Here is a 14,112-nt window from a genome sequence, read left to right as displayed (position 1 = left end):
TCAACCCTGACTGTGTTCAGTCTGGATCTGCTCTGAGGGAGTGTTCATCATCACATTCCTCTTCCTCCATCCTGGATCTCACCTGCTCAGGTAAGCCCATCAGTGACATCATCTATGACATCATCTCTGACAGCAGTGTTTCCAGTATGTTCCTTCCTCTGTGGTTTTCCGTTGGACTGAACTGTTAAGTTATCCAGGACAACGACATCCTAAAGTTCAGAGAGGTGGGCTTGTTTCTGGAAGCTTCAAACCCTCCAAACCCTCCATAGACTGCTGAGCTATTGTTATTGCTATTATTATTATTACCACCTGTCTGTCTATTATTATTATTGTTATTCTGTTTCTATTATTTATCAATACTACTATTGTTATTTGTTATTATTATTATTATTATTATTATTATTATTATTATTATTATTATTATTATTATTATACAGTACAACAGGAATGAGTCATTTTTACACTTTCTGTCCCTCATCACATAGTTAATGTGTTTTCTGATGTTTTTCGGTCAGATGTCTGAAATCAGGTCTGTGTTTAACTCAAGCTGAAGACATTTGAACGATTTGTTCTACGATATAAAATCATTAAATACCCCTCTGGTGAATGAAGAATAAAACAAATACAAAATAGAAATAATCCAATCAGATGTTTGGATTGTTGGACTACAAACATACATCATTCCTGCAGAACTCTAGTACTAGACAAAAGACAAACATTAACAGAACAATACGAGGGACACAAAACAGTAAACACAGATTCAACATTTATGAATGTGAACTTTCATCTTCTCTCTGTGTTTACAGACCTGCTCCTTCAACCAAACATCTCTGTGTCCTGCTCCACTGACGGGGTCTCCGAGGCCCAGCAGCAGGGGGCTCAGGTGCTGAGGGGCTCCACCTTCACCATCTGCTGCTCCATCCAGCCACAGTACCCAGGAGGCTCCTTCCAGCTCAGCTTCACCTCCTCCAACTCAGCACACACCTACACTCTGCCAGCTGTCAATCACTCTGCCCACTTCCTGTTTCCTGCTGCAGAGCCCGCCCACCAAGGAAGCTACAGCTGTGTTTATCACGCCTATGTTTTCTGTCATAGCTTCTCCTCTGAGAGCCGTCTGCTCTCTCTCACTGTCCCAGGTAAGCCGACTGTTTACATGCAGGTTAGGAGAAGATGATTGGTCCAATCTGACTGAAAATGATCAGCTGACCACAGAGTCCATGCATGTTGTTGTTTCTGGAATGACACTGTGTCATTGTGTTACAAATGTCATATAGTAACCAAACCTGAACCAAGTCTATAAACGGCAACATGAAAGAATAAACTGTAGGACGGAGCATGTTTGGTTACCAGGATAACTCTGGTTCTCTGAGAACTGAGGGAGGCGTTTCACTATGAGAAGCACCTTCTGACTCCACCAATCACAGAAGCTCCACATCCACCACATCGCTCATTAAACCACTTAGCCGCTAACTATCTACCAATCAGAAGCAAGAAGGGTGGTGTGCTCTGATACCTCACTCAGAGAGCCAGGGTTATCCTGGTGACCAAACGTTGAGACAGTAGTTAGGTTGTTACTGCTCAAGGTAGCCACTATGCTTTAATTGATTCTTAACTAAGCCCCGCCCACCAATCACAGTGTAGCATGGTCCAGCTCTGACCAGGAGCTCTGGTGATGAAAACAGGACGTAGGTGATGACATCACTGTAACATGAAACAAAACTAACCAGATCAAATGAAACAAAGTCACAAAAACACAAACCTTCATTCTGACTGGCTCTGAACATTTCTCAAGACTTTAAACTCTTTGAAGTCAAAACTTCCTGTTAAAGACTTTAAGCTCCTCTGGTTGTATAGAAGTCTATGAGAAAGTCTTGATTTAAGTAAACATTGATGAGTTTATGGTCTAGCTCTAGTTTCAAGTCTTCTTCTCATGATGGTTCCTAGATTCCAGGGGATGCTTCAATGGGAGCTGTTGGACTCATGATGTTGTTCACTGTGATAAAAACAAGTGATGACTGTCCATGTGTTTGATCAGATCCAACAAACAGTGAACTCATGAAGAGTAATGGTTTATCATCAAAGCGGTCCTCCAAAGCGGTCCTTTGTTGATAATCCTGCCGCTGACTCTGCTGTTGGAGCGTTGCCCTCTACTTCTACTACTTCTACTATAAGGTACTGACACACGTCTGTTGTTTAGACCAGCGACTGGAATGAAGCTCTCGCTCTGTGTTTAGTGAACTGAACACAGGACTGTGCTGTCATGTCTCTGCAGGCCAGAAGGGGGAGGAAGCCGGGCAGACGGGAGAACATTGAGCTGGATGAGTTTAACCTGGGTGTTCCTGCAGCTGAAGAAGAAGGAGCTCAGGGAGCAGAGTAGCTCCTCCAAGGAGCTCATCTCACATCCAGATGGATTTCTAACACACAGCCACCATCAGCTCACTTTATACGCATGTTCCCTTTAAACAAGAAGAATATCATATTACATTATTACAGCCTGTCTTTGTTACTCTCTTCTGACTTCCTGGCTCTCAGCTCAAAGCCCATTGGTTCCTGCTGAAGACGTGAGTCTTTAGAAACACCTCCCTGATAGAAAGGTTCATTTAGAACTAGACTTGAGAGCAGGTTTACCAGAGTCCAAGCAGCCGGCGTCTTAGAAACCAAAGACTACCAGGAACAATGTTAATGTTATATATTAAGTATAAACAACGTTTAACATTGACATACATCTTCTACATTCTGTGTCACAATTCTCAATGTTCAAATCACATTTAGTGACATTTGAACAGTTGAATCCTGAGATCAAAGGAAACCTCGTTTCAGACCCACCTACTGCTGGATGTGTAGATCTGGAGCTCATCAGGTTGATGAACCACATCTGGTGCCATGATGACAATCTGATGGTGTTTGTGGGTTTAAAATATAGAATGAACTCATGACTTCTCTTTAGCGCTCCCTTTTGGATCACATGGCTCATTTATTGTACTGAGCAGGATTTAGTCATCAGGACTACATTTAGATAAAGATCATCTTAATAATAGAAATATGAACAACGATGAGATCGGCCCCTCACACATCATTTATCTGGGAGTAAGAAATTTCTCATTGTTATTAAGGATTTTGCTTATTTGTTATAATTAAGGATTTTGCTTTCTTCATAAGAACATTGTAATTATTGATTTTGCATATTTTACCAAGGATTTTTGATAATTTTCTAAGAATGCTATAATTAAGGCTTTTACTTAAATCATAAGCATATTTCATGACAATTCTATAATGAAGGATTTTGCATAAATACAAATGCTAATTTCATTAGAAATTATTCTACTTCATTAATTTACTTAATTTTGTAATAATGGACTTTTCTTGTTTTTTATATATTTTGAGGCTTTTACAATTAACATAAGCTTTTTGCTTTGTTTCATAATTAAGGAAAATTATTTCATTAGAATTTTGTTTATTATTGTACTTTCTGAATTTACTTAGTTTGTTATTAAGGAATTTATATTTTTATAATAAAGTATTTTGCTTAAATCATAAGAATTTTGCTTGATTTTTTAATAAAGGAAATTACCCTTTTTCATTAGAATTTTGCTTATTTTATTCTTCATGAATATACAAAACTATGTTATTAAGGAATTTGGTTATTTTTATAACTCAGGATTTGGCTTATTAATAAGAATGTTGTAATTAAGGGTTTTGCTTTTGTGCCAAAGTGATTTTAATCAAACAATCTGACTAAAATATGAACACATGCGTCAAACAAAACACACATACTCGTATTGCAGCGATAAACTCAGTACTAGTACTACTTTAACAAAGTACTTTAAGGGCTGTTGACCTTGGGTCCAGTCGGATCGTTTTTGGACGTGGAAAAGAGCACATCATGTGACCATTTAACGAGCAGAACCAAAGCTGAGCGTCATCAGAAGGAGAACTTTAAACTCACAGGAGCAGATCTGAGTTCAGATGTCACCCACACACGGAGAGATGAAATGAAGAAGATCACTTTGATAAATGTATCTCTATCATCTCCTATGTTCAAAGAAAACAAACCAGTTTAATAAACTATGAAACTCTGTGGATGAGCTGAATTTAACAGACAGTTAAACAGTTAACCTTTAGTTATATTGTGCCAAACCTTCACAATCAATTTTTTTATTTTCTTGGAGAAGTTTGACATCGAAAGCTACATTTTTGAGGAGGACAATGGACATAAAACGGAGGACTTTACTTTTATTATTAATGTTTATTTTGTTTTGCACAACTATTGTGACGTTCACAAAGAAACTGTGAAGGAACAATAATATGAATTACAAAAATATTTAAAGCATATTTCTTCTTCTCTAAATGGTTCACCATAATTTGACAGATATATTACTTTTTATTAGTGTCGATAACTTTAAGAGTATTCCTAAATTCTTTAAATTCACATAGAATTCCCGTGAATTTGAGGTCAACTTTTTGTATTCGTGACAAGCAAAAGCTGCGTGGAATCAAACACTTATTAAAGTAAAAACAGACTTTTTGAAAAGGCCGTTTCACATGAACACTGATGTATTTATGGCCAGTTCACACTGATGTTGGTCCATGTGTATTTTTCACTGTAAAATGAAAAAGGAAACGTTTCTTTCTCATTCAGAGGTTAAACAATAGGTTCTATTCTGTATTCATTAATAAGGGTATTTACTACTGAACAGCCTGACATCACAGCTTCATGATGATTGGCAGTTGTTCATTGAATGATCGGGCAGTGTGATTGGTGGAATTATTGTTAAACTATACAACAATTCAGATCAAGGACATTTAAATGTATATTAATAAATCCTGTTGTTGTTGTTGACACGTTTCATACAGTATGTTTTGTGTTTCCCTTCATGTTCTGCAGTCAGAGAACCCGTGACGTCATAGAGCGGTCACAGGGAGACACCTGGTGGTGAGTTTGTGACACTGCACCGACATTTATTGAGTTTACATAACTGTCACTGTTATTAATGCAGAGATAATAAAATGACCTGTTTACATAACTGTCACTGTTTTTATAATAACTGTCACTGTTATTAATGTAGAGATAATAAAATGACCTGTTTACATAACTGTCACTGTTATTAATGTAGAGATAATAAAATGACCTGTTTACATAACTGTCACTGTTATTAATGTAGAGATAATAAAATGACCTGTTTACATAACTGTCACTGTTATTAATGTAGAGATAATAAAATGACCTGTTTACATAACTGTCACTGTTATTAATGTAGAGATAATAAAATGACCTGTTTACATAACTGTCACTGTTATTAATGCAGAGATAATAAAATGACCTGTTTACATAACTGTCACTGTTATTAATGTAGAGATAATAAAATGACCTGTTTACATAACTGTCACTGTTATTAATGCAGAGATAATAAAATGACCTGTTTACATAACTGTCACTGTTATTAATGCAGAGATAATAAAATGACCTGTTTACATAACTGTCACTGTTATTAATGCAGAGATAATAAAATGACCTGTTTACATAACTGTCACTGTTATTAATGTAGAGATAATAAAATGACCTGTTTACATAACTGTCACTGTTATTAATGTAGAGATAATAAAATGACCTGTTTACATAACTGTCACTGTTATTAATGTAGAGATAATAAAATGACCTGTTTACATAACTGTCACTGTTATTAATGTAGAGATAATAAAATGACCTGTTTACATAACTGTCACTGTTATTAATGTAGAGATAATAAAATGACCTGTTTACATAACTGTCACTGTTATTAATGTAGAGATAATAAAATGACCTGTTTACATAACTGTCACTGTTATTAATGTAGAGATAATAAAATGACCTGTTTACATAACTGTCACTACGGACCCACACTGAAAGCAAAGAACATTACATTTGATATGAACGATCTAAAGTACGTATTCATTCAATGACAATGACTGTATCCTAAACACTCAGACAGCATATCCACTGACACTGTGGCTGTGTGCTGAACATTAGTCACCACAAGATGGCAGACATGTTTCACTGCTTCTTCACATGCAACAGTGTCTATTAAACACATATCTCACCACTCAATGTGACATTACTGTATTATACAAATATGTTTCATAACTGACCAGTCCAACATCTGTAAAGAAGAGAATTAAAAATCAATCAATAGCTTTTGTTTTTGGACTGCAGGAACACTCCCCAGGGACGAGGAACCTTTAGAAGTTCATTGCATTTTGACTTCCTTTTGTCCCACATTCTGTTAAACAAAACGTTATGCTAATTATTATCATTTATTAAGCTGTGTGAGGCATTAATTAGCACACATTGCTATGTGAATATGTTTTCATGTTTATATTAACACAGACTAAACCTTTAGGCATCACAGACATTTCATCAATCTTTCTTAATTTATGTGTAAATCATGTTTAATGTGTTCAGATCCTCTATACAGGGGGAGCCAGTGGTGGGTTATGAATCATGTATAAAATATGACTATTTCACATGAATGTATACTCACACAGGCAGTCTCTGTTAGACTCCATAGACTCTGAGATTACACACAAGTTCTATTCTGAAGAAAACCTAAAAATGTGACGATTCTCAGGAAATTTCTGAAGCGTCTTTTATTTATTATATATATATATATATATATATATATATAATATATATATATATAGATTTGTGGAAGTAATTTGGCGAATTACATGTTGTCTTGAATGTTAATCACTCTGTAAGTGCTGACTTTAAGAAGGAGGTAGTGGTGAAATGGGCCGTTAAAAAATTAAGAACAATAAGAATAAAATAAGAGGAATATACAAGTAGTATATTTGTAAAAACTGTACAAGTAATATACTTACTGTTGTTTGTAGCAAATAGAAACATTCTACAGCATATAATGTGATAAGACATTACTACATATACTAAGACACATTAATGTAATATATTCTAAATATGTTTTGGGTTGCAGCTAACCCATCATTCACAAGTGGACCAATCTGTTGGACGATCTACTCATTGTTTCCTGCAGCACGAGAGAAGTAAGATCCAATAGTTTTAATTTTAATTTAGCTGACTGTTCATCAAATACTGACAATACTGGTCCTCAGGCATCAGCTTTTAAAATATAATAAACTCACACGTATTTTTCTTTTCTAATCATCATGTTTTATCAGTAGTTGCTAAAAATGTTGTGAACTGTGTCACAAACTCACTCAGCACTTTGTGACAAAGTTCAGTGTGAACGCTGAAGAACACCAAAGAGAGCGACTCAGAGAACAGCTTTGTTTCTGCACCAGAGACTCACAGCAGACTCACTGCTGCTAGGCCGTTAGCTTGTTTCTGCGTTAGCCTGTTAGCTTGTGGAGATTATTCCTGTAAACTTCAGCTGCTCTGCTGCAGTTTGGTTGATGATTAGAATCTTTTAGTGTCTGATTAATGTTAATTATTGTTAAACATTTTTATTAAATGCATTCATTTGTAATCACCAGGTAATTTATCATATCTGCTGCTGTATTGAACAACATACATACTGATTGGTTTGATCTGCTGCAGTTTGGTTGATAATTCAAATCTTTTAGTGTCTGTTAAATGTTAATTATTGTTAAGCATTATATTAAATGTATGTGTTTGTCTTCAGGTAATTTATTGTTTCTGCTGATGTAACACAAACATACAACTTTGTTTGTTTATTCTTAATACTTCATATTTTTTACTTTTGCTTATCACCATGTCTCTATTTTGTACTTTCCTGAACAGAACTGAAATGAAAGAAAAACATTTCTCATATTTTTAATGTTGTACACACACTCACATTAAAACAATTAGTCAGATATTTTTTAAACTATATGAAATAGAAGGAGAGACAAAGAAATTTAAAGAATGTGACAAACACAAAACACGAATTTAAAACAATGTAATCAGGTCCCGTAACTTCACTTTAACTGTTACTGTGTGTATTGTAATATTAAAAGTGTTTACTTTCCCACACAACATTTTCAGATACAGTCTATGCAGAGTAGATCTAGACCGTGTACGGTGTTTTGAGTTTCACCTTTAATAAAATAAGTTGTTTACCGTTTTAGTTTGTTTTTTGGAGCGACACGTCAACGTGAAGTAATGTTACAAACGTAAGGTTTGTGAAATAGAAAAAAACGTCACCTACAATCATAATGAAGACAACTAAACCCATCCCTTTATACAATAAATCATACTAACTTCTTACACTACTTTCTATTTTATAAAATTAATTAAAGATTTATTTTCCACCTGTAGCTGTCATTTCTCATTTAATAAAACAATTAACTCATATGACTGATCAGCTGTTTCTGCTGTCGTCTTCATGAATATTCCCATAATATTCCCTTGAATTCTTCTTCTTCTCTGGAAAGACGTACATGTAATAGATATCATGGTTTGATGGTCAAGTAGACTTGTTTTGTTCCGGGTTCTTCTTCTCTGTTTGATGGCAGATTACAGAGATGTAAAGCCTAAAGAGACAACTTCTGTTGAACATGATCCTTAAAATTATGTTTTTATATTTTCCTTGTCTGCTAAAAATAATTATTTCATATTTTCTTGTACATGTAGGTTCCTGAAATACATAACCGGTTAATAGTAAAGAACTAGTCATCATAGTTAATTACAGCCAGCTGTATAAAGTGTTTCTGCATCGTGACGTTTCCTCTGAATGTTTTATTGAGCAGCGTTGGATGTTGTGTTCAGGGAAGCTGTTGGAAAAGTTCTCTTACTGTGTTTTCTGTCAGACTAACATTGAGGCTGTGGTTCATTAATATTATGGGATGCAGCTTCAGTCTGGTCTTTTTAAAACAGCAAAACAAAACCTTGTCTGTTCTCTGTCTGCTGGTGTTTGTGTTGTTTCTCTTTGGGCGCTATTTAAGATTAAATATGTTCCTGTGTTCTTTCTAAATCATTTTATTCAGTTTCTATTCTGTCTGAATATAAAACTCCAACTTCTGTCACATTAGAGGACATTAACTTCTCCATGAAGCTTCATAAAAACTGAACGATTTTATAATTTTTTCTAGCTGGTCACCGATCATTTGTGTTCCCACAAAACCATCATAAAACTTCTGGGTAAAAGTTGAAGAAGATTTAATTAACATTGCAAACTGTTCTCTTTAGATAAGTGTAACTTTAGGTTTAGGCAACAAAAGCACTTAGTTAAGTTTAGCAAAAACATCTTGTTAAACTAAGTAAATACGTGACTAACGTGACTTCACACTAACTCAGAAACACTTTGGGACATGGACTCTGGTCTCCTGGTTGAAAGTCCTGTGTTTGTTTGACATCCACCTCCCTTCAGTCACTATTTAAACTACAGCAGTAGCTCTTAAGAACAATGTCAGAGTGCCACCATTCATGACTTAAGTCAATACAGAGACATTAATTCCTTCATTACCTAAAGGATTGATAAATGAGGTGCTCTACGTTCTGGTCTGTCTAAAAAATATATATATCTTAACTAGAATTTATGCCAAACTCAGCTGGTCTATATTGACTTTAGGACCAGAGAGAGAGCACATTACAACAATATTAAAGTCTCTGAAACAACGGCTACCTGTCTGCTTCAGAATTGATTTCTAGGTTCTAATATTGGTTTATGAAGCTCTTAAAGGTCCAATCTAATTTACAGATTTTATTCTCTTCATTGTATTGTGTGAAACACTTTCTCTGTGTTTTTACGTTAACGTCATTGGAGTTATTTATTACATTTTTACACAGTTTAAATTTTCCTAGAATCACTTATAATTCTCGGAAAAAGCTGTCATGAACATTTTATCAGGATTCATTTATGGGGTTTAAAGGTAAATAACTAATAATTTCTCTTTTTCCAGTTAATTTCAGCTGAACGTCTCAGTTCTCTGAGTAATAGTTTTTTATTCAGATCAGCTGTCGTCTCCTGATGAAGAACTGAGGGCAGCTTGGTTCTTCTCTCCTCTTAGCCAATCAGAGTGTGACGTTGTCCTTTCTTTAAGGTTTAAGAGAGGAGGAGAACTGGACACACAGGTGGAAGGTGGGCAGAGTGGAGGAGGAGGACATGGTTAAAGTCACCAGAGAGGAGGAGGAGGGCATTGGGGTGTTGTGTCAGCAGCCTGCTTGTCGCCGAGTGTATGACGTCGCAGGCCGCTTCTCCGTTAGCGGAGCTATCGTGATAACGTGCGAAAATTCCCTCGGTAGATAGTCCGGCCTCATGCTAAAGGCCAACAGCTCAGTGCAGCGTTGGTGTCCGGAGTCAGCTCCGTGAGCCATGTCTCCGTGAACACCATGACGCTACACTCCCGGTATTCCCTCTGATGGAGAGTCAGCGCTGATAGCTCGTCCATCTTGTTGGGGAGAGACCTCACGTTTCCCATGATGATGGAGGGGAGGACGGGTTTAAAACGTCTCCTCCTGGCACGACGTTCTCCGGACACGGTGGAGAAAAGTGCAATAGTCAGCAGGTAGACCACGACAAACTTGACGTGTCTTGCTGCCACAGTGCACGACAGTTAAAGCAAATAAATAAGTAAAAAGAAAAGTAACAGAAATAGCACAAATATAAAGGAAAAGCTCAGAGGTGCGGCGCCGGAAGTATCAGTTCTATCTGGACTGTGGTCGTGCCTCCTGCTGTGGCCCTGCTGAAACCCACTGCTACTACCATAATTAATATTATTAGTCACATTTCTATTACTGATTTATCGTCATGATCATGCTAGTATATCCACTGCAAACAGGCTTGGCATTGAATAGTATTATAGATTTAGAATTAGATGCAAGTCTTGGCTTCGTAGGATTGTTTCTGAATTGTGCGAAGCAAACATTTGCAAAGTCTAAAAGTCAACATCTACTGAAAGTGATGGATGTGACCATTTCCCAAATTTACAACATCATTTTATTGAAAACAAAATATTCTGCTTTAATCCAAATTTCATGGTGTTTTTACCTTTCAGAAAAAAATCCTTTCACTGCGACAAGAAACAGGGTTGCTTTCAAGTTGCTGCGCACAAAAGGAGGCAGCACTGACGAGTTATATTAATTAAAGAAAGACGATTTGATCACTATCTCATTATTCAAATTAAGGATCAGACATATGAGCTGAAATTGACAAAAAGAGTCACACATATATGTATTAGGAGTCACACGTGTGTTTTAGGAGTCACACATATGTATTAGGAGTCACACACGTGTATTAGGAGTCACACATATGTATTAGGAGTCACACACGTGTATTAGGAGTCACACATGTGTATTAGGAGTCACACACGTGTATTAGGAGTCACACATGTGTATTAGGAGTCACACACGTGTATTAGGAGTCACACACGTGTATTAGGAGTCACACATGTGTATTAGGAGTCACACACGTGTATTAGGAGTCACACATGTGTATTAGGAGTCACACATGTGTATTAGGAGTCACACACGTGTATTAGGAGTCACACACGTGTATTAGGAGTCACACATGTATTAGGAGTCACACACGTGTATTAGGAGTCACACACGTGTATTAGGAGTCACACACGTGTATTAGGAGTCACACACGTGTATTAGGAGTCACACACGTGTATTAGGAGTCACACACGTGTATTAGGAGTCACACATGTATTAGGAGTCACACACGTGTATTATTAGGAGAGTCACACACGTGTATTAGGAGTCACACACGTGTATTAGGAGTCACACATGTGTATTAGGAGTCACACACGTGTATTAGGAGTCACACACGTGTATTAGGAGTCACACACATGTATTAGGAGTCACACACGTGTATTAGGAGTCACACACGTGTATTAGGAGTCAGTCACACATGTGTATTAGGAGTTAGGAGTCACATGTGTATTAGGAGTCACACATTAGGAGTCACACATGTGTATTAGGAGTCACACATGTGTATTAGGAGTCACACATGTGTATTAGGAGTCACACATGTGTATTAGGAGTCACACATGTGTATTAGGAGTCACACATGTGTATTAGGAGTCACACACGTGTATTAGGAGTCACACATGTGTATTAGGAGTCACACACGTGTATTAGGAGTCACACATATGTATTAGGAGTCACACACGTGTATTAGGAGTCACACACGTGTATTAGGAGTCACACATGTGTATTAGGAGTCACACATGTGTATTAGGAGTCACACATGTGTATTAGGAGTCACACATGTGTATTAGGAGTCACACACGTGTATTAGGAGTCACACATGTGTATTAGGAGTCACACATGTGTATTAGGAGTCACACACATGTATTAGGAGTCACACACGTGTATTAGGAGTCACACATGTGTATTAGGAGTCACACATGTGTATTAGGAGTCACACATGTGTATTAGGAGTCACACGTGGGATTTATAATAAATAAGCACACACACGTAAGTACTTGTCCTCCATTTCTTTCCTCCATAGTGTGTGTGTGGCGGGGGTGTGTGCTTCTTTGTAGAGGAGGTAGTATGAAGGTGTGCTTATGTGCCTACACGTTTATGTGATTGCATGACCATGTGAGCCAAGAGCATGTGGCTCTCATGGCTGTACTTCAAAGTAATACTTTTATTCACACTCTCATGGCTGTACTTCAAAGTAATACTTTTATTTTTGGTTTGATCTCTAAAGAAAACAAATTGATTAAAAGGTAATAGGCTATTAGAAGGTATCTAGTCCACATTCACACCCATTCATACACTGATGGCACAGTCTTCGGGAGCAATTTTTGGGGTTAAGTATCTTCCCCAAGGACGTGGACTGGAGGAGCTGAATATTAAACCGCAAATCTATATATATTCTTGGGTTAGATTAATCATGCTTCTAGGACCTACCATTCTTCTGTATGTATATATATATATGTATATATACACACAATACATGAATATTTAGTAGATCTGATCAGTACGATCAGGATGTTGTTTCAAAACATAACTCAAAGTGGAAATCAATATTAGTATGTCGTTTTTTTATAGCAGTTTTAGCAGGGGACATTTTGTTTTCTATGGTATCAGTTTTCTATGGTATTGGAGTTTTTTTTTTAATCTGACACTGCACAAAAAATAACAATACATCTATATCAATGGTGTTGCTCGTCATTAACAAATCGACAAAATTGTGAAATCCCCCTAGCATTAAGTGTAAAGATATGAATAAATGTGTTGTTTTTATAAATTAAAAACAACCAGTGGCATTATGTAAACAGACAATAAAAGTACATAGTTATTTGGTAGTTATAGTAAGGACTGATTTAAAAAAAGTGTAAAATAATTTATTTATTTTTATTGGCAGAACAAAAACGATACCAGCACAACTTTTTTTTAAAGAGATGCAGAAGATCATAAACATAATCACAATTTCAAACTAATTTAAAATGATTCAAAAAACAAAAATGATCCATCCATATGGACAGTGGACAGAACCGACACAGTCTGAACTAATGTCATTTCATGCTATACTTGTTTAAGAATTCAACTTCAAAGTAGGAATTATATAGGAGTTATTTTGAAAGGTAATTGTAAGGCGTGACGCTTTCTGTGCTGTCAGTGTAACATGAATGACTAACAGCTCTTTATTGACACAACACAAACACTCCGGTTAGCAAAGCAGAGCAGAGTTTTTAACAAAGATGCACCACAGGATGCATATCCTGGACCGAGGGAGCTGAGTCACTGTGGATTATTTACGCAGGCCTGGGACATCAACACAAACCAAACAACCCTCCTTACCTCCTTAGAGCAACACACGCCATGTTTACATCTGAACAATGTGGCATATTGTGTTCAATTTCCAGAGCTGACTAAGTGATGGGTGCGGACTGCTGCATATTGAGACGTCTTATTGACCATATTCGCACACATTCATACACTGATGGCACAGCCTTCTGGGAGTCATTTGGGGTTAACCACTGCTGCCCATCTATGGGCACAATCCAGACAATTTATCAGACGTAGGTCTCCTCCACATCACCCCCACACAGGAGTTCCTCTCCGGACACATTGAAAAGACAAGTGTAACCGTGGCCATATTTATTGTAACAAAGCATCTTTTTTTTTTTTTACAATACTGAGACAAATCTCATACAGTCAGGGTTCATGTCTTGAAGTGCTATTTTGTTGAAAATACTAAG

Source organism: Anoplopoma fimbria, chromosome 2 (genome assembly GCF_027596085.1).
Source record: "Anoplopoma fimbria isolate UVic2021 breed Golden Eagle Sablefish chromosome 2, Afim_UVic_2022, whole genome shotgun sequence".
Lineage (NCBI taxonomy): Eukaryota > Metazoa > Chordata > Actinopteri > Perciformes > Anoplopomatidae > Anoplopoma > Anoplopoma fimbria.
Note: the sequence above shows the minus strand (reverse complement) of the source record.